This window comes from Sapajus apella, unplaced genomic scaffold (assembly GCF_009761245.1).
Source record: "Sapajus apella isolate SASKATOON/1434 unplaced genomic scaffold, GSC_monkey_1.0 scaffold4, whole genome shotgun sequence".
In the NCBI taxonomy this organism is placed as follows: domain Eukaryota; kingdom Metazoa; phylum Chordata; class Mammalia; order Primates; family Cebidae; genus Sapajus; species Sapajus apella.
Genome location: NW_022436944.1, coordinates 45,885,940 through 45,905,651, shown reverse-complemented (window position 1 = coordinate 45,905,651; position 19,712 = coordinate 45,885,940). Strand labels below are relative to the sequence as shown.

At 38.0% G+C, this 19,712-nt stretch overlaps 1 long non-coding RNA gene across 2 annotated transcripts in view; it reads right to left on the bottom strand.

Moving 5' to 3' along the window:
• Window positions 1-12,961, bottom strand: part of LOC116542845 — a 16,068-nt gene extending 3,107 nt beyond the window's left edge. Inside the window, exons 1-4 of one of the 2 annotated variants that reach the window (XR_004265378.1) lie at window positions 12,693-12,961; window positions 11,956-12,114; window positions 10,323-10,502; window positions 6,858-6,867 (exon numbers count right to left, since the gene is read on the bottom strand). This is a non-coding gene — a long non-coding RNA (uncharacterized LOC116542845). Of the gene's footprint in view, window positions 1-6,857; window positions 6,868-10,322; window positions 10,503-11,955 lie in introns of both variants that reach the window. The other variant, XR_004265377.1, reaches the window with a different exon arrangement.
• Window positions 12,962-19,712: the final 6,751 nt, after the last annotated feature.

Sequence of the window (19,712 nt, the reverse complement as noted above, 5' to 3'; positions counted from 1 at the left end):
AGGGAGGGAGGGAGGGAGGGAAGGAAGGAAGGAAGGAAGGAAGGAAGGAAGGAAGGAAGGAAGGAAGGAAGGAAGGAAGCAAGCAAGTCAGCTTGAATAACAGAGCAAGACCCTGTTTCAAAAAAGGGGGGAGGGAGGGAAGGAAGGAAGGAAGGAAAGAAGGAAGGAAGGAAGGAAGGAAGGAGGGAGGGAGGGAAGAGAGAGAAAAAAGAAAAGAAGAGAGGAGGAGAGGGGAGGAGAGCGGAGGGGAGGTGAGGGAAGGAATAGGTGAATTCCTCTTTAGCTGAAGACCTCAAAATATCTTGAGGTTCCTGGGCCTGTCAGAAAGCGATATTTCGTTTTATCAATATCATGTTTTTCTTTATTTTGAAACAATCTATAAATAACCTGTAAATCTTTAAACAATCTTTAAATAACTTGTAAACTAGACAAAATTATTTCATTCTCAACAAATGTAATCCTCATGCCTTTATAACTTTCCTCACCAAAAACATACCTTACTTTTTTTGTACACTTTGCATATAGAATTATTTCTTATTTCAGTAGTTTTAATTACATATATTCTCATATGTATAATCATATATATTTAATCTTAACTCAATAATGCTAATTTCTAGGGAAACCTAGGAAATGAGTAATTTTGGACTGTTTTACATCAGTATTTATAGATGAAAGCCATTTTATAATTTTTTAGAAAGATATGCTTTCGCAATTTTTTGTTTATTTACAGCTCTAATTATATTTAGTGTTTCTATCCCATATAAAAATAAGATGTCAAAGTAAATAAACTTATGTTTAATAATTGTTTCCATATTTTAACTTTCTTAGAAATGACTTTGACACTTTATTATTATATATTCCTTAATTTAACATATGATATTATTTGGCTGTGTCCACATTCAAATCTCATCTTGAATTCCCATGTGTTGTGGGAGGGACCCAATGAGAGGTAATAGAATCATGGGAGTAGGCCTTTCCCACGCTGTTCTCATGCTAGTGAATAAGTATCATGAGATCTGATGGTTGAAAAAGATGAGTTCCCCTGCACAAGCTCTCTCTCTTTGCCTGTTGCCATCCATGTAAATTGTGACTTGCTCCTCTTTGCCTTCTACCGTGATTGTGAGGCTCTTCTGGCCACATGGAACTGTAAATTCATTAAAGCCTTTTTCCTGTGTAAATTACCCAGTCTCAGGTATGTCTTTATCAGCAGCATGAAAATGGACTAATACAACCTGACTTTAAGGTTTCAAATCACTAAAAAGAATTTTGAAACTATAACACAAATACCACCCTTCCCCATGATTTCCCCAGTTGTCCTGAGTCCCATATACCATGTGGCACCGAAGATGGCATGAAGGGTAACAGCTATTTGGGTCCTGGATTCATACACCAGCCCAGGACAGAGGACAGAGCTGTGAAGATGGTAGCTGGTGGCCCAGGTACCACAGGCACGTACATGTCCCTTCTTCTTATGGCCACCTACACAGACCGCAGAATGCAGAGGCCAAAAACCAAAAACAAAAGTTCACAGTAAGATGTGTGCAAAGCTTCAGGGGAGCTCAAAAGCCAGCCCTAATTTCTTTAGCTTATAGGCAAATCAAGCCAGTACAAAAAATACTATAAAAGCAGCAGCTGTATGACGTTAAAACTTGTAGCAGAGACAGCATATACCTAACTGAAAGTAGATCCAGACAAAAATGTCTGAACTGTATTTAGTACTGACAATTCTGAAGACTTGCCTATTTTATTTTACCAACAGTTTTACTTTCCAAAGATTAGCTCAGATTACATAGCAATATCACATACACGTAATACACATTGACATATACACAGACACAAAGACAGAAGTAGATCTCACAGCTTTCATTAAGGTTCTTCATTTGCAGGCTTCCAAATAGTTTTACTTTCCCCAATTCAGACCATCAATTTTCTGATAATTCATTTTACTGCCCAAAGAAAATAATTAGGTAACCCCAAATTTGTACTTCTAAAGGTATGACTCTTAGGTAAAATAAGGTAGAAAATTTATATCACAAAGACATAAAACATAGATCTAAACATAATTATCTGCCAAGACAAAGAGGGGTTTAGGTAAATGCACAGACAAGAAAAGTAAGGCAGCCAGGAAAAGTATCTTAAATAAAAGTAAGAATTTTTATGTAAGCTTTTAAGTCAATGCCTTTCTCATTATAAAATTTCTTATGGTTTAGATGCAAAGAGGAAGGTGCCCTTGTAAATGGAGATTTTCTTTACAAATTTCTCTCACAAAGAGCGGTTTTTTTGAGATGGAGTCTTGCTTTTGTCGCCTAGGCTGGAGTGCAATGGCACAATCTCAGCTCATTGCAACCTCTGCCTCCCAGGTTCAAGTGATTCTCCTGCCTCAGCCTCCTGAGTAGCTGGGATTACAGGTGCCCACCACCATGCCCAGCTAATTTTTGTATTTTTATTAGAGACAGGTTTTTGCCATGTTGGCCAGGTGGTCTCAATTCTGACCTCGTGATCCGCCCACCTCAGCTTCCCAAAGTGCTAGGATTACAGGCATGAGCCACCATGCCTGGCCACAAAGCGTTTTTAAATAGCCAGTGAAATGCCATAAAATTGTACTTTGGATATAGATTTAGTTGACTAGGTGGCTTTTAAAATTAGTTTCAATTTCTTAACTGGATCATTGATTTCAGGGCAATATCCGTTAACCAATAAGGTCAAATCAACTCATAACTCTTAGGACTTCATGAGAAAGGCGGGGGAAGAGGTGGGGGGGGCAAAAAGCAGTCACTAGTACCTTGGCTTTGTTCCTCAAGGGATCCCAGGGTCACTAGCAGTACCTTTTAGATCCCTTTATGTGGGAATCGAAATTTTTTTATTTTCCTTCCGCAATTTTTCATCCAGTGACCACCAAATGGATAAATTAAGGTCTTGAAGGAGAACATATCAATGACTTAGGAAAACTAGATGGGAGACTGAAGGTGACAAAAGGAGAGTCATAGCAAATGGAAGAATGTATCCTAGAGTCACTTAAACTTTCAGAAGTTTGAGATATTAGGTTGGTACAGGAGTAATTGCAGTTTTTGCCATTACTTTTAATAGCGAAAGGATCAAATGTATGGATATTTATACTAAAAAATAAACCAGAGTTACTTCGCCTAAGACTACTGTAAATGCTTTTCTCCCAGTAATCTTAATTTGGAAAAAGAAAAAGAGAAAATCCACGATTTTTACCAACCTTTCAACAGGATTTGTGACAGACACCTGGGATGTCTGGGAAGATACCAGATGACTGGGAAGATATTCTTACCTTACAGCTGGCGTGTCAGGTCCTGGGTTCCTTTGATGTGACATCCAGAGGAACAGAGTGGTTTTGGTTATCCTGCTCAATATAACAAAACTGCAGAAGCCAAAGGGAAACCTCCCCTACACCCTCTGAAGTTTCACTGAAAATCAAACGGCCCATTAGTAGGAGAAAAGCCAAACAAAATTGGCTATTGCACACACATGTGGATGGAGGCAATACAGAATGTGAAAACGCAAAGAAAGGGCCAGAAGGTTAACACCTGTATACCATCTTGACGTTATAGAAAAAAATGGGCTTAGAGTGTGGCAAGAAGTTTATAGGAGGGAAAAAGAAAGGCATAGGGCAAAGGTGGGCTTGTTATGTACATGAAACCTCACAGATAGTAGCTCTCAGAAAAAAACAGATGGTAGTTAGTGGTTGAGTACATCTTTTCTAGATCTGGATAAGGGGGAGGGCCTCAGAGAAAGCCTGGGTATTTATTTCACTAATGTGGATTTTTCTCTCCAGATGCAAATTTCCTCCAGGAAAGGCAGCGTTTCAGGGCTATTCCTGTCTGCAGGCCCTCTGAATAGCCTTCTTGAAATATGTCACTGAAGTATATTTTGGAGTGAAATATTTTTGTTTTCCTTCATTGGCAAAAGAGAAAATGTATCAGTTGCAATATTCAAAGGAAACAAAAAAATAGGCTATGCTTATAATTAATAAAATTGTATTATATTTTTTAATTTCCTATAAAGATAGTATAGAATTAATTAGATTAAACAGGTCTGGCGCCTCTCTTCCTGCTTTTCTTTCTGTCCAAAACATTTCTTCCACCTTATGCCAAAATGTCCAGCACACACTATTATTGAGACACTCCCTAAGGCATTTATCTTTTCAAGAAGTTTTTGTTATTGAAAGGCAAATACTCCTGAGCCAGATTCAGCTCAGTAATTGATTAGTTGCAGTCATCTGAGAGTAAAAAAGTGACCAGAAATCACATATAGGTGAGAGGACTGTGTAACCAAGGACATTTTAAGAGGGCATATGGGAAAGAAATGGCAAAGCTAGAGGGTCATAAAAAGCAAGCACTACTTATCAGCTATGTATCCATGTGCAGATGATTAATGTAACGATAAAATTCAAAAATATATGCTTTTAAAAATAAAGCATCTACTTCAGCTCACTCTTAAGGAACAGGAAGCCAACCACTCATTTCCTGAGATGAGCAGCTCCCTCGACTAACCACAAGGTGGTGCTCTATTTGGGATTGCCATGCTTAGATTCCATACTCAGAGCCCCGTCAGCAACTTGCATTAGAATTCCCATTTATAAGCCTTTTCCTTCCAGTCAAATCAGTTCTAAATAGTACTAGCTGCTGTTAAGCAACTCTGCCCAAGTGCAGACTTCTGTCCATTGAAAATCATTCATTAACGATGTTGCGTTTATATGGGTGAAGTCAATGCTGAGTTCCAACATCGGTAGCCATCGTTTTCTGTTATGGACTGAAACGGGGGGTTTTATGGCCCCTCAAAATGTATACATTGAAGCCCTAACCCCCAGTGTGATGCTATTAGGAGGTGAGGTCCTTGGAAGAAAATTAGTTTTAGATTAATTCACAAGAATGGAACTCTTAGGATGGAATTAGTGCCCTTTTAAAAAGAGGTCCTTTCATATCCACCATACCAGGCAGACAGATCAGGATACAGGTGGCTGTCTGCAAGCCAGGCAGAGGGCGCTCACCAAGAACAGAAACTGCGTGTGTAAGTATGTATAGGCTAGACAGATACATATAAAAGACCATATATTATATACAACATATATGTAATATATATTACATACTATATGTAATGTATATATAACATACATATATAATATTTTGTTGTTTAGGCCACGCAGTCTATGATATTTTTTATAGTACCCAGAGCTAAGACAGAAATTGGTACCTAGAAGTGGTGTCCTGCTGTAACAAACATCTAAAAAAGTAGAAGTACCTTTGGGACTGAAAAATGGATAGAGGCTAGAAGAGTTTTGAGATGCATACCAGAACAATTCAAGATCACTGTTACGGTACTGCTCAATGGAATTCTAGTGAGATCTCAGAAAGAGGAAAGTGGATGAAAAAGAAACCATCTTCTCAGAGAATACATAACTAATTATCAACAGAATGTTGGCAGAAATATTGATGGTAAAGGCCATTCTGATAAGGTTTCAGACCGAAATGGGGAACATGTTACTGAACAACTTTTTTCAAAGCAATGCTTGTTATAAAGTGGCAGAAAATTATTCCGAATTGTGTTCTTTTTCTAGTGTTTTTTGAAAGGTAGAACTTGCAAGTGATGAAACTGGATATTTATCTGATATTCTATGCAAAGGGTTGAAGAACTGGTTTCGTTCCTCCTGACTGCTCAGAGTATAATGCAAAAAAAGAGAAATGATGTCGAGACAGAATTGTTAAGCAAAAGGGAACCAGGACTTAAAGATTTGGAAAATTCCCAGCCTGTCTATATTGCAAAAACAAAAACAAAAAAGAGAAATCATGTGCAGAAGAAAATACCAAGCGTGTGTCTAACCAATCACTTACAGAGATTTGTGTAAGTGGGAACCACAGACCTAATCGGCGATCTCAACGGAAGCCAGAAAAGAGATGGGATTATATCAGTAGAAACACTGCCGGCTGAGACTAAACATTCAAAAAGGACAGAATGAAGGAAGCTTGTGAATAAGTGCTATTCCTCAAGAAAAGGAAGGAATCCTCTCTCCACCATGTGAGAATACAGCAAGAAAGTTGCTGTCTGCAAGTCAGGAAAAGGGCCTTCCCCAAGAACCACATCAGTGGACATCTTGATCTTGGCCTTCTCAGCCTCCAGAACTGTGAGAAATAAATGTGGGTTGTTTAAGTCATCCAGCCTGTAGTATTTTGTTATAACAGCCCAAGCTGACTAAGACACTTTCTTTCCTTGAGCTGAGCTTTCTGCTCTCATTATTCCTCCTCCCTCTTGCTTCTTTCCTTTTGTTTCCTAGATCTTGTCATTTCATTTTTGTGTCATGACAGGTAACGTGAAATATCATACTATAGCAGATATGGAGATTTGCCACTCAGATCACTTCAAGAAAGGACTTCTTACCCAGCAGTGGGGGGTGCAGTCACCAGGAAGCCTCCTACTGTAGCTTCTTCATAGTCTTAGGTGCAGAAAGCCACCTCACTCAAGTTCACATTCTTCCCAGCAGCCTTCATCAGGTGACTAAGCAGAGTGACAGGGGATAGGAGAGAGTAGGGATATGGAAACTGGGTCATTTCAACTCAACAGAAGACCAGTCTAACAGGCAATGCCTGTTCTCGGGCTACCTACAGAGGCTTCATTGGGCTTGCACTGCATGTTAGCTTTTTCCTCTAGTTGATATTGCTTCCAACTCTTTTCCTCATACAGATACTGATCTTTAATAAACATCTTGAACCCCAGACGACAACTCAGTGTCTACTCTCTCCTTCTGGAGAACACAGCCTGCAACTGTGCAAAAATAAATTGCTCGGATCATCTGATGATGACGGGCTATTAAATAATTTGGAACACTGAGCTTTCACTTTTGTACAGCTTCAGATTTTTTTCACTGAATCACCATTTATTCAATAAATATTTGAGTACCTCTTATGAGCTAGGCGCTGTGCTTGGTAGAAGATACATTAAAAATGTCTGGAATGCAGACATGGCACTAGAGGTAAAACAGACATCTCGTAATCATGAAAATGGAAGCTATACTCTAAGGGGCAGCAGAACAGAGCCAGAAGGAGCTTTCATGAAGCAACAATTACTCCTCTAGATTGCCTGTCCCTGGGCTTCTCATTGTATGTGAAAAATAGCCACTTCTTGGGTTTTCTGTTACCTGCGATGGAACACAATCTCTAGCTGATGGAATCTCCCCTCCTTGGTACTGAGTATGCCTGATGCAAATACCATTCCTTGGCAGTTGTTTGTTAATTTATGGATTGAGTGAATGAATGAATGAATGAATGAATGAATGATGGTGCTTGCTTTTATTTTACTCCATGTTCCCTGGTCAAATCCACAAAGTCAGCCAATAGTCAAGCTAGGAGAATAATTTGGCCTCTGGTAGCTTGCTCCTTGGCTCAAATCTGCTCATCCCATTCTTCCTTTTGCATTTTAAAAGCATGTTCATTTTATACATTTTAGGGCATTACCACATCAAAATAAACAACAAAAAAAGGACTAAAAAGGACTTCTCCGGTAAGATCCTTTTGACACTTTTATCTTCTATATTTTATATTCAAATTAAAAGAAAATTTGACATATGGAATATGAGGCTTTATAAACATATAACATATTATTTAAATGCTTCCGTTTCAGAGGAGCTGAGAGATAAACAGCATGTCTATAATTACCCCTCCACCATCAACAAACTTCAAATTACCATCTACTCTCAAAGGCAGAGAAAATTTAAAAGTGGTTTTTATGAAATTTCAGAAGTTACATATTCATTAATTTGTTATATTAACTTCTATGACTCCCGGACACAGAATTTGTCTTCAGATCCATTTACTTGAAGGGAATTTTTCAATCTGTTTGATAGAGATACAAGAATGACCACAAGGATAAGACTGATCACCAAACAAATCCAGAGAAAAGCATTCCACCAAAATTAAAACCACCGATGATGTGACACTAGATTCAGCTTATCTCCATGTCCATTTTCTTCTTCCCAATCACATTTTCTATTCATATTTTTGATTATACGCCTATTAAACAATCATTCATTCAACAGCAATTATGTGCAAGTACAGTGCCAGGCAGTACGAAGAAATAAGGCATGGTCCTGGGCCTAAAACAGGAATTTACAGCCAGACAAGATACAGCAGATACATAATAAAGCACTTAATAAAAAGTAATATGTCAAAGAGAAGTAAACATAGACTGCTTGGGGACCACAGGAGAGAGAAACTCAACCTAGCATGGAGGAAGAGTTCAGGAAATATCTCTCAGAAAAGACAGCCTTTGAATTATCTTAAACAATGAACAGAAGTTACTTAACCCACTGAAAATATTATTCAAATCCAACTGCTTCTCAGCAAATCCACTGCTACCAGCCTAGTGTATCATTCATCTACCTGGATCACTGCGATGGCCTCCTAACAGGTACCCCTGCTGGAAACTGTTGTGCCTACAGCAGCCACAGTGAGCTTCTTAAAAGGTGATCAGATGATGTCACCCCTCTAATGGCTTTCCTACATTCTTTTTTTTTTTTTTTTTTTTTTTTTTTGAGACGGAGTTTCGCTCTTGTTACCCAGGCTGGAGTGCAATGGCGCGATCTCGGCTCACTGCAACCTCCGCCTCCCAGGTTCAGGCAATTCTCCTGCCCCAGCCTCCTGAGTAGCTGGGATTACAGGCACGCGCCACCATGCCCAGCTAATTTTTTGTAGTTTTAGTAGAAACGGGGTTTCACCATGTTGACCAGGATGGTCTCGATCTATTGACCTCGTGATCCACCCGCCTCGGCCTCCCAAAGTGCTGGGATTACAGACGTGAGCCACCGTGCCCGGCTTTCCTACATTCTTAAATAAAAGTCTTCACTATGTTTCTAAAACCCTACAGGCTACGGTAGTTGGCTACCTGATGGGTCTTATTTCCTATTACTCTTCTCTTGGCTGACAGCAGCTCCATCTACACTGGTCCCCTTGACATTCCTCAAACACACCAAGAAATTTGCCCAAGTGTTTGTACGTGCTGTTCTCTTTGCCTAGAAACATTCTAATGGCTTACTCACCTCATTTGGATCTCTGCAGAAATGTCACCTCCTCAGGGAGGCGCTCCATGAGCATACCATCTAAAATAATACACCCCATCACTCTATCTCCTTACGTTTCATTGGTTTCATTTTCCTTCCTAGCACTTATCACTGTCTAATATGTATTTGTCAATTGTCTGTTTTCCCTTCTAGAATGTAAGTTTTATGACAGCAAGACTTTATTTAGTTTACTACTATGTCCCAGCACCTGGAGCAGTTCCTACACTTAGTAGGCACTTGATAAATATCCATAGAATAAATAAATATATCACATGTCCTCCTAATCTAAAAAAAGAAGAAAGGAAAAGATAGTGTTCAGAAGTTATTTATATGGCAAGCCCAGACTCTTTACTCCCATTCTGATTGAGCTAAATAATCTGTTCTAGCTAACGACATGAAGCCAAACATAAAAGATCAGCTTCCAAGTGAATGTGGAGAGTGGGTACTTGTTTAAAAAGTTGTAAAAGTATTATTATTGAAAATCAGAGTCATAAAACTGAAAGCTTTTTTAAATCTTGCAAGTTCTCAGTGAATACAAGACCCAAGTTCATTTGGAAACACATGTTCTGCAACCTCAGCTTAGTGTTACGCTCCAAAGACAGGATTTTCAGTTGGCCAAGGGTTCCTTGAAACTTTGTTGTCCATCCGCATTGGAAAGTCGTGTAAAAATTTCTCTACGCATAGAGGTAAGAGTTCTTAAAATGGCAACTCAAAGACCCACTGCATTCAGGAATTGGGGAGGAAGGGCTATGTAGTATTTTTTAAAATTTGAATTAGTTGCCTACATTTATATATTCGATTTCACATCAAAATCCATCTCTCGAAAATGTGAAAGATCTACCAACACATATTAATAATAGTCAGCTGGAGCTGAGTTATAGCTGCTCCCTTCAGATAGGCCAACTACAGTATCACCTAACATCATTTATAGGTCCTTGAAAACTGAAGCTTTAAATGACATGATGTATACCTGTTGCCAAGCAATGTGCTCACTTCCTGATTAACATAGACACACATACTATGACACCAGTTTTTTGTTTTTTTTTTTTTAAAAAAGGCTTTATTGTGAGGTTGGCTGGCAAGGAGACAGGAGACAGTACTAGAGGTAAAATAGACATCTGGAGTCTGGGGCTAGTTTTTTGGGTTAGAGAGAGCAGGCTGGTATGCAGAAGTGCTGGCAAGTAGGTTTTGATTGGAAGAACTTTAAACAAGACCATATGCAGTAAAGTATGGTAAGGGACCCTAACACCTACCATTCCTTAGCTTGCAACCCTTCACTTTTGAAAGTGTTCTGGCCTTCAGTTCTGACCAAGTCTTGATACATTTGTTCCATGAGAAGAGTGAAACTTCAGTGCCAGATTTTATTTGAGGTTGAAATCTTTTCTGTGCATACTTCCACTGTATGACTTGCAATTTCTTCACTCGGTGCCTGTAAAATAATTTAATATCCTGTTATTAATAGAGTAGAGCCAGTCAAAACTGGTTCAGTAGTTACATAAGAAAACCAATTTTATAATAGGCTAATTGACATAAACAAGAGTTAAGTTCCTATGGCATATTCCTGGTCACAAAAACATCATCAAACATCTAAATAAAGGTCAAAAGACTTCTAGTATTAAACATTGAAATAAATGTGAGCTATACATACAAATCAGAAAACATAACAAAAATAAGTAAGGTAACTATTTACCCAGTCATTCCAGTTGAGGGTCATGGGTGACCATAGCCCATTCTTGCAGCTGGGTCACGAGGTGGAAGCCCCTGGCAGGCCAGATCTCACTAACGCAGGCCTCCATTACAACTGTCCCAGCACTGACTGAGTAGCTAGGTTAAACATTAAAAGCTGATTGCACCAGTGCCTTTACACAAAGGCTGGAATGTAACAGAAGCCCACCAAGAGTTTTGCCTAGGTCTTTCCTGGGTCTTAAAGCATGACAAAATAATGAAGTAATTAACAGGACCCATTTAGGATTAAACAAGTTTTATTGGGAGGTCTGAACAAACTCCCCGGGCCTCCATAAGAAAGTTTATTGCAGGTCTAAAGAACTCCCAAACCTCCATGATTTACCAGGAGACCAGAGAAGGGTAATCACCCCCACACCTGGACGCATTTAGATTAAGTAAATTTACTAAGGCTTCAGAAGAAAGTCTTCAGGACTCAGACCCTAGTTATAGATTAAAAGAAGTTAATCATTTATGTCTTTAGATGAATGCACACTTACATGTAGACATATAGCTTAGAAGGTATATAAGCTCTGGAAAACTTTGTAATTTTGAGTTGTTCTGGAAATAATTTCCAGGCCTTCTCCCTGTAACCGGTTACATAAATAAAAACAGTCTTCCTCCCAGTTCATCTGAGTCTCATTATTGGGCTACAAGAAACAGCAGCGTGACCCTCAGTTTGGTCCAAGAACAAACCCTCACTGGACAAGACGCCATTCCATCACGGACGCACTCCCACACACATCCACACTCACTCAAATGGGGACAATTCAGATATGCCAGTGAACCTCACGTCTTTGGGATGTGGGAGTAAACCAGGGTATCTGGAGAAAATCCATGCAGACTTAAGAACACGAAATCATGAAGACAGTGGCCCCAGCCCAGAATCAATTTTTTTTTCTCATCGGCATGATAATAAAATGATACTGAAGAAAACAATGTTATTCCAGGACCTGCTGTACTCTGAAGCACACCTCAATGCTTACACAGATTCTTTATTAACTCAGGTGGGTTCTCTCATTTATTCCACCTGTCTAGTCCCTGCAGGCATTTAAGTTTTTAATCACCAGCCTTAAACTTGATTGGTTAATTGTCCCAGAGACAGGCAGATTGTCAAAGAAGCAAAAGCACTCATATAATAGCCACGAGGAACCACCGACCTTTAAAATAACACAAGCCATTGTAGAAACGTAGAATGGGGCCTCAGAAATCATCCAGTTTTCCTCATTATGATAAATGAGGAAACAGAAGCCCAGAGGGGTCAAACTTTGAGCAGATCTTGATGCCCAAGAAGGTCCTCTGTCTCGCCGACTGAGCACCTACCAGAACACATATTTGTGAGTTAGCAAACATTGCATTGTAGACCTGTTTACAATGTTCTGGAATGTTTTGAAAACATTTTTTAAAGCCTAATTACTAGGAAAAGGCAGTATTTCTAACCACTTAAGCTCAACTGGGAAAAAAATTCTCTAGAATAAAGTTCCCATGAGGCCAAGACAAGATGTGAAGAGCTGAAGTTGCCTAGATCAAGAGTCAGAAGATTGTTTCAGTAAACGGCCACGATAGCCAGTATTTGAAGCTTTGTGGGCAATATGGTCTCATGGCAACCGCTCAACTTTGCGGCCATAGCATGCAGCATCCATGGATAAGTAAGTAAATTGGTGCTACTCTGTTCCAAAAGAAACTTTATTTATGTACACTGAAAATTGAATTTCATATAATTTTCATGGGTCATGAAATCTCTTATTTTTTCGTTGAACCACTTAAAATCTAAAAAGTATTTCCAGCTCATAGATCATACAAAAACTGAGTGTGGACAGGATTTTGCCCCTGGGCCATAGTTTTCAGATCTCTGGCCCAGATCACAAGGGTAGATGAGAGGAGCAGCCAAACCTACTTGTCCTGGGATCTCAGGGTTTTGTTCAATTTGAATGCAAGATTTCTCCTCCTAACCAGACCAGCCTGGTGTTTTTTATGGTATTTCAATTGTCTTACAGTTTGTCAAGTTTGTACCATTTACTCATCTTCTTGGCTGATCTTCACAATTATCCTGTGAGGTACATAGGGCAGGTGTATATATGTTATGTTTCAAATTTCCTCATTACCTGTACAGATTATAAAGACAATAATAAATGAGAAATTCACTGGAAATATCACCACTTCAAGAAACAATATTTGGCCGGGCGCGGTGGCTCAAGCCTGTAATCCCAGCACTTTGGGAGGCCGAGGCGGGTGGATCACAAGGTCAAGAGATCGAGACCATCCTGGTCAACGCGGTGAAACCCCGTCTCTACTAAAACTACAAAAAATTAGCTGGGCATGGTGGCGCGTGCCTGTAATCCCAGCTACTCAGGAAGCTGAGGCAGGAGAATTGCCTGAGCCCAGGAGGCGGAGATTGTGGTGAGCCGAGATCGCGCCATTGCACTCCAGCCTGGGCGAAACTCCGTCTCAAAAAAAAAAAGAAACAATATTTAACATTTTTCTTTATATTCCCACATGCCTTTGTCATATTTATGCAGAACTCTACAGAATTGGCCTCATAATAGGAACATAATTGTATATTCCAGTTTTTTGCATAATTGATCCATGTATTATAACAATATTCCCAGAAGTGAGATTACCAGATAAAAGGACAGTAATACTTTTTGATTCTTAATACGCTTTGGAAACTTCTTTCCAAAAACTTACATGAAAGCCACTGGTAATGAGCTTGATAGAAGGAGAAAGATCTACAATCCTATGGCACTATAGGTTGACTAGTGTTAACAATAATTTATTGCATATTTTCAAATAACTAGAAGAATGGATTTTGAATATTCTCAACATAGAAACAATTTTTAATGTTTGAACTGATAATTATGCTAGTTACCCTGATTTTATTGCTATACCTGGTATGTATAAAAACTCACTATCTACCCTATACATAGGTACAATTATTATGTGTCGAAGAAATAAAAATTGAAAAAAGAGAAAATAATGTATGCTATCATTGGAGAAAATTTGGAATATGCAGAAAAAATACCCAGGAGAAAACAAAATATTTTGTTTATAAAAAGCCACCAGAATTAGCCAGATACGGTGGCATATGCCTATAATCCCAGCTACTCTGGAGGCTGAGGCAGGAGAATCGCGTGAACCCAGGAAGCGGAGGTTGTGGTGAGCAGAGTTCATGCCATTGCACTCCAGCCTGGGCAACAGAGCAAGACTCTGTCTCACAAAAAAAAAAAAGAAAAGAAAAAAAAAGCCACCAGTCATGTATGGATATACCAGAAAAGAATTTTCATTAGCACGGGGTTAAAAGACTGGGTCATGGAGCAGCCCAACTCTGTCATTGACTCTTGTGTTACTTTCAGAGTGTTACTTCTACTTTAAGCTTCAGTTTCCTCATCTGTCAAATAAGGACAATAATATATGTTTTATGTTAGGATTAAAAGAGATGATCTATGTAACAGTGACTTATAATAAACAACTTCCAAATCCCAGTGAAGGTTATATCATGATGACGCTAATGATGATGATAATGGTGAGAATGAAGGTAATGATAATGGTCATGATGAGCTTCAGTTTATTCATGAAGTGCCCGGATTCAGATTAGTTAAGTATCTTGCCTAATGTCACACAGTCAGCTGAATAACATTAGGATTCTAATGTATGTCTTTTGTTGTTTATCTTTGACGGTAGCCAAGGATCTTGTGTAACATTTAACATATAAATAGTTTAGATTTCTTGCTTACTCTCAAGAACATTTTGTTTTCAGACCGATGTCTAAGTCTTAGATATCAGCCAATCTGTTCTTTCTGTATCCGAGCTCTAACCTTGCTACACAAAGCCAGACATGAAATTTTTACTTTGCATTTTAAAAAGCAAGTATCAGATGAGCACTATACAGCATAATCTGTCTGCCTTCCAGCACTCGCATCAACCTAGTCACCAAGCTTGCCACAACAGCCTTTTATTTCTAACAGTATTTACTTTGCTATTTAAAGTAGATGTCGACAGGTTTTAACATTGAGTTCATTTATATTCATAACCTTTTATACAAACTCCAATATTTCAAGGTTAATGAAATCAGCACTTCCAAAACTGAGAACTAATATCAAGAATAATTCATATATGTTAAAAATATTACTTTTGACTGTAAATTAGTTTAACCATTATGGAAGACAGTGTGGTGGCTCCTCGAGGACCAGAAATAGAAATTCCATTTGACCCAGCAATCCCATTACTGGGCATATATCCAAAGGATTATAAATCGTTCTATTATAAAGACATATGCACAGGTATGTTCATAGAGGCACTGTTTACAATAGCAAAGACCTGGAGCCAACCCAAATGCCCATCGATGATAGACTGGACAGGGAAAATGTGACACATATACACCATGAAATATTATGCAGCCATAAAAAACAACGAGTTTGTGTTCTTTGTAGCAATATGGATGAATCTAGAAACCGTCATTCTTAGCAAACTGACACAAGAACAGAAAACCAAACACCACACGTTTTCACTCATAGGCGGGTGATGAACAATGAGAACACTTGGGCACAGGGAAGGGAACAACACTCACTGGGTTAGGTGGCGGGGGAGGAGGGGTGGAAGGGAGGGGAGGAGAGGTATAGCAGTGATGGGGGGAAGATGGGAAGGGATAACACTGGGAGAAATGCCTGAAGTAGGTGATGGGGTGGGAGGGGTGGGAGATGGAGACAGCAAACCACCATGGCATATATGTACCTATGCAACAACCCTGCAGGATGCAGGATGTGCACATGTACCCCAGAGCCCAAAGTACAATATATATATATAACTTTCTTCTTTTTGTTTCTTCTTGTTCAGAAACAATATTCCTAAGAAAAGTGAAAATTATGGTCAGTAACAACATGAGAATTTAACTGAGAATTAACATGGAAATGTTCTATAGATTATAGAAACCTATAATATATGTTCTATAATCTTATTCTGAATGGAACACAAAGATATCATCTACAAACTTTCTTGGCAGCTTTTGCCAGTGCTTACTTGCTTCTCCCAAGATGGTTTTTTGCTTGTCTACTTATCGAAGCAGTTGTGTTCTGGGTGTTAGTTGCACAGTAATAGTTTTGATTTAAACTATGTGAAGAAAATCTGGTTCTACGAATTAATGACACTTGTGTTTATAGATGGGTGGCATTTGAGAATCGAGAGCATGTGTCAGCAAACTTTTTTAAACAGCTAGATAGGAAAGATTGCAGGCTTTGCAGACAAAAAGTTCTCTTGCAATTACTTAAGTCTCCTGTTACAACACAAAAACAGCAATAGACAATGTGTAAATGAATGGGCATACTTGTGTTCCAATAAAACTATTCTTTTGTTTAGGCAGAGTCTCACTTTGTCACCCAGGCTTATGAGTGCAGTGGCACAATCATGGCTCACTGCAGCCTCAACCTCCCAGGCTTAAGTGATCCTCTTGCCTCAGCCTCCGGAGTAGCTGGGACTACTGCCGTGCACCACCTTGCCTGGCTAATTTTTAAAATTATTGTAGGGATGGGATCTCCCCATGTTGTTCAGGCTAGTGTCAAACACCTGGCCTCAAGTGATCCTTCCACCTCAGCCTTCCAAAGTGTTAGGATTACAAGCCACCATGCCTGGCCAAAACTTCACTTTAAAAAGCAGATATTATGCCTGCAAGATACAGTGTGCTGACCTCTGCTCGAGCAACTGGTAGAGCTTGTCCTAGATGTCAGTGGCACTGGTCATATCTTAATATTTTGTGGCACTTAAAAATAATTTAATGGCATATATGTCTCCTGATTTTGCTGTTTTCTGGCACCTTGCCACCAAAACATGCTACAGGCTTCTTAAGACTGGGTGAGAGTTATGATTCTAGACTTTGATACTATGAAAGTTTTTATGCTTGGTGATCCTCATCAGCTTGAGTCCTTGTGGCATTTACAGTTCTAGAAGGTGGTAGTTGATGGCATTAAAGGTAATCTGCCAATCTTAAAATCATAGTCCTTAGCCCATAGTAAACACTCAGAGAATGTTTGTTGAGTGAATAAATGATCCCTATCTGAGTCTCCAAAAGGTGCTAAAAATTATATCTCTATATTTTCTAATTTCTCCACTCCATGTTGTTTATTCAGCAACTGGCAAGTTAATTTGGGGAAAAAAATGAGAGAATTTGACCATGTGGTTTGGATTTTCATTAATTCATACTTTCCAGATTAGTTAAGGATCCTGGGATATATAGGATTCGTTAAGAATATGTAGAGGTATAGAACTACCTCTAATAAGTCAGGTTAAATGTCATATCTGGGTGTCTAGTTCAACTGCTTTACAAATATCTCTTATTGAAACTTGTTATATTTTCCAAAAGTGCTATAGAAAAATTTCTCCATGCCTCCCAAAAAGAGAATGCTATTATATTGATATCCTACTGGTCTCATTCTTAGATAAATAAATATAGAATTGTATCCCTCTTCTGCACCATTTTGAGAATGTGCTACACTGGGTTTACAGAACTCCAGTTTTATGAGTAAAAGTATAAAATAATGACAGTGAAGTAAGGTCTGCAGTTGACTTGAGAACATTGTTAGAAATAGACTATTACTTTGAAAACATACACACACAAATTCATTTATCCTTAATGGATTTCTTTTTTGAGTAAAATAGCTAAGACAAGGTGGAAATTCCCTCTTCTATTTCTATAGAAGAGGGAATTTGCAAGCTCCACCGAAAAGACATATTAACCAACCAAGGTTTTGGCACCATCCTGTGGCCATTTAGATTTATTTTATTTTTTCCAGATTTGTTGAAGTATGATTTACAAATAAACATTGTATATATTTAAGGTATACATTGTGATGTTTTGATATATGTATACAGTGATTACCATAATCAATATAATTAGCATATCCATTACCTCACATAGTAACAATTTTATGTTATGTGTGTTCATGGAGAGAACACTTAAGATCTACTCTCTAGACAAATTTTAAGTATGTGATATATAATCATTAATCATGCTGTACTTTAGATCTCCAGAACTCATTCATCTTACAACTGAAATTTTATGCCCTTTGACTAATATCTCCCCATTTTTCCTACAAAAAATCTTCTACTCTCTATATCTATGTTTTACATATAAGTGAGATCACGTAGTATTTATCTTTCTGTTCCTGCCCTATTTCACATAGCAAAATATCCTCTGGATTCATTTACGTTATCACAAATGGCAGGATTTTCTTCTTCTTTACGGCTAAATAATATTCCTGTGTATGTGTGTGCGTGTGTGTCACGTTTCCTTTACACATCCATTCATCAATCGACACTTACATTGGCTTCCATATCTTGAATAAATGAATAAATGCTGCATGAATGTGGGAGTTCAGATATCTGTTTGAGACAGTAATTTTATTTTCTTTGGATATACACCCAGAAGTGGGATTGATGGATTGTATGGTAGTTCTATTTTTAATTTTGGAGGTACATCCATACCATTTTCCACAATGGCTGTACCTCCAATAACATACAAAATTTCCCTTTTCTTCACAGCCTTGCCAACACTGGTTGCCTTTCAACTTGTTGATAATAATCATCCCAACAACTCTGAGGTTATATCTCACTGTGGTGTTGATTTGCATTCCTCTGATGATTAGAGATGTTGTGTATCTTTTTATATACCTGTTGGCCATTTGTATGTCTTCTGTGAGAAAATGTCTACAGCATTCAGTTTCTTTGCCAATGTTTTATTTAGGTTTTTTGTGTTTTGCTATTGCGGACTCTTATATTTTAGGTAATAATCCATCATAGGATATATGGTTTGCAAATATTTTTGCCCATTCCATAAGCTGTCTTTTCATTTTGTTTCTTTCTTTTACCATGCAGAAGATTTTTAGTTTGATGTAGTCCATGTGTTGCCTGTACTTTTGGCAAAAAAAAAAAAAAAAAAAAAAAAAAAAAAAATCATTACTAAGGCGAATGTCAAGGAATTTTTCTCAATGTCTTCTTCTGGTGGTTTTACAGTTTCAGGTCTTATGTTTAAGTCTTTAATCCATTTTCAATAGATTTTTGTGCATTGCATAAGATAAAAGCCCAATTCCATTTCTTTGCATGTGGATATTCAGTTTTTCTAACATTATTTATTGAAGAGAATATTCATTCATCATCATGTATTCCTGGCACCTTTGTTGAAGTTTAGTTGACTATACATGTGTGAGTTTATTTCTGGGCCCTCTATGCTTTCCATTGGCCTATGTATCTATTTTATGGCAATATCGTATTGCTTTAGTTACTATAATCACTGTAATATCATTTAAAACCAGAAAGTATGATGCCTCCAGCTTTGTTCTCCTTTCTCAAGCTTGCTTTAGCTATTTGGTGTCTTTTGTGATCCTATATGAATTTAAGCATTTTTTTTTCTATCTCTGTTAAAGAATGCCATTAGAACTTTTATAGGGATTGCACTGAATCTATAAATAATTTTGGGTAGTATGGACATATTGACAATATTAATTTTTCTGATCCATGAACATGGGATATCTTCTCATTCATTTGCACCTTCTTCAATTACTTCCGTCAATACTTTATAGATTGAGGATACAGATCTTTCACTTCCTTGGTTAATTTTATTCCTAAGAAATACTTAGGAATATGTTACGATATTATACTCTGATAAATGACATTATTTTCTAGATTCTTTTTTTGGATAGTTTGTTATTAGTGTATAGAAACACAATTGATTTTGTATGTTTGTTGTGTATCCTGCAGCTTTACTAAATTTGTTTATCAGTTCTAACAGTTTTTTGGCCAAGTCTTTATGGTTTTGTATGTCAGATTATGTTATCTTCAAACAGAGGGAATTTAACTTCTTCCTTTCAAATTTGTATTACTTTTATTTCTTTTCCTTGTCAAACCACCCTGGCTAGAACTTCCATTACTA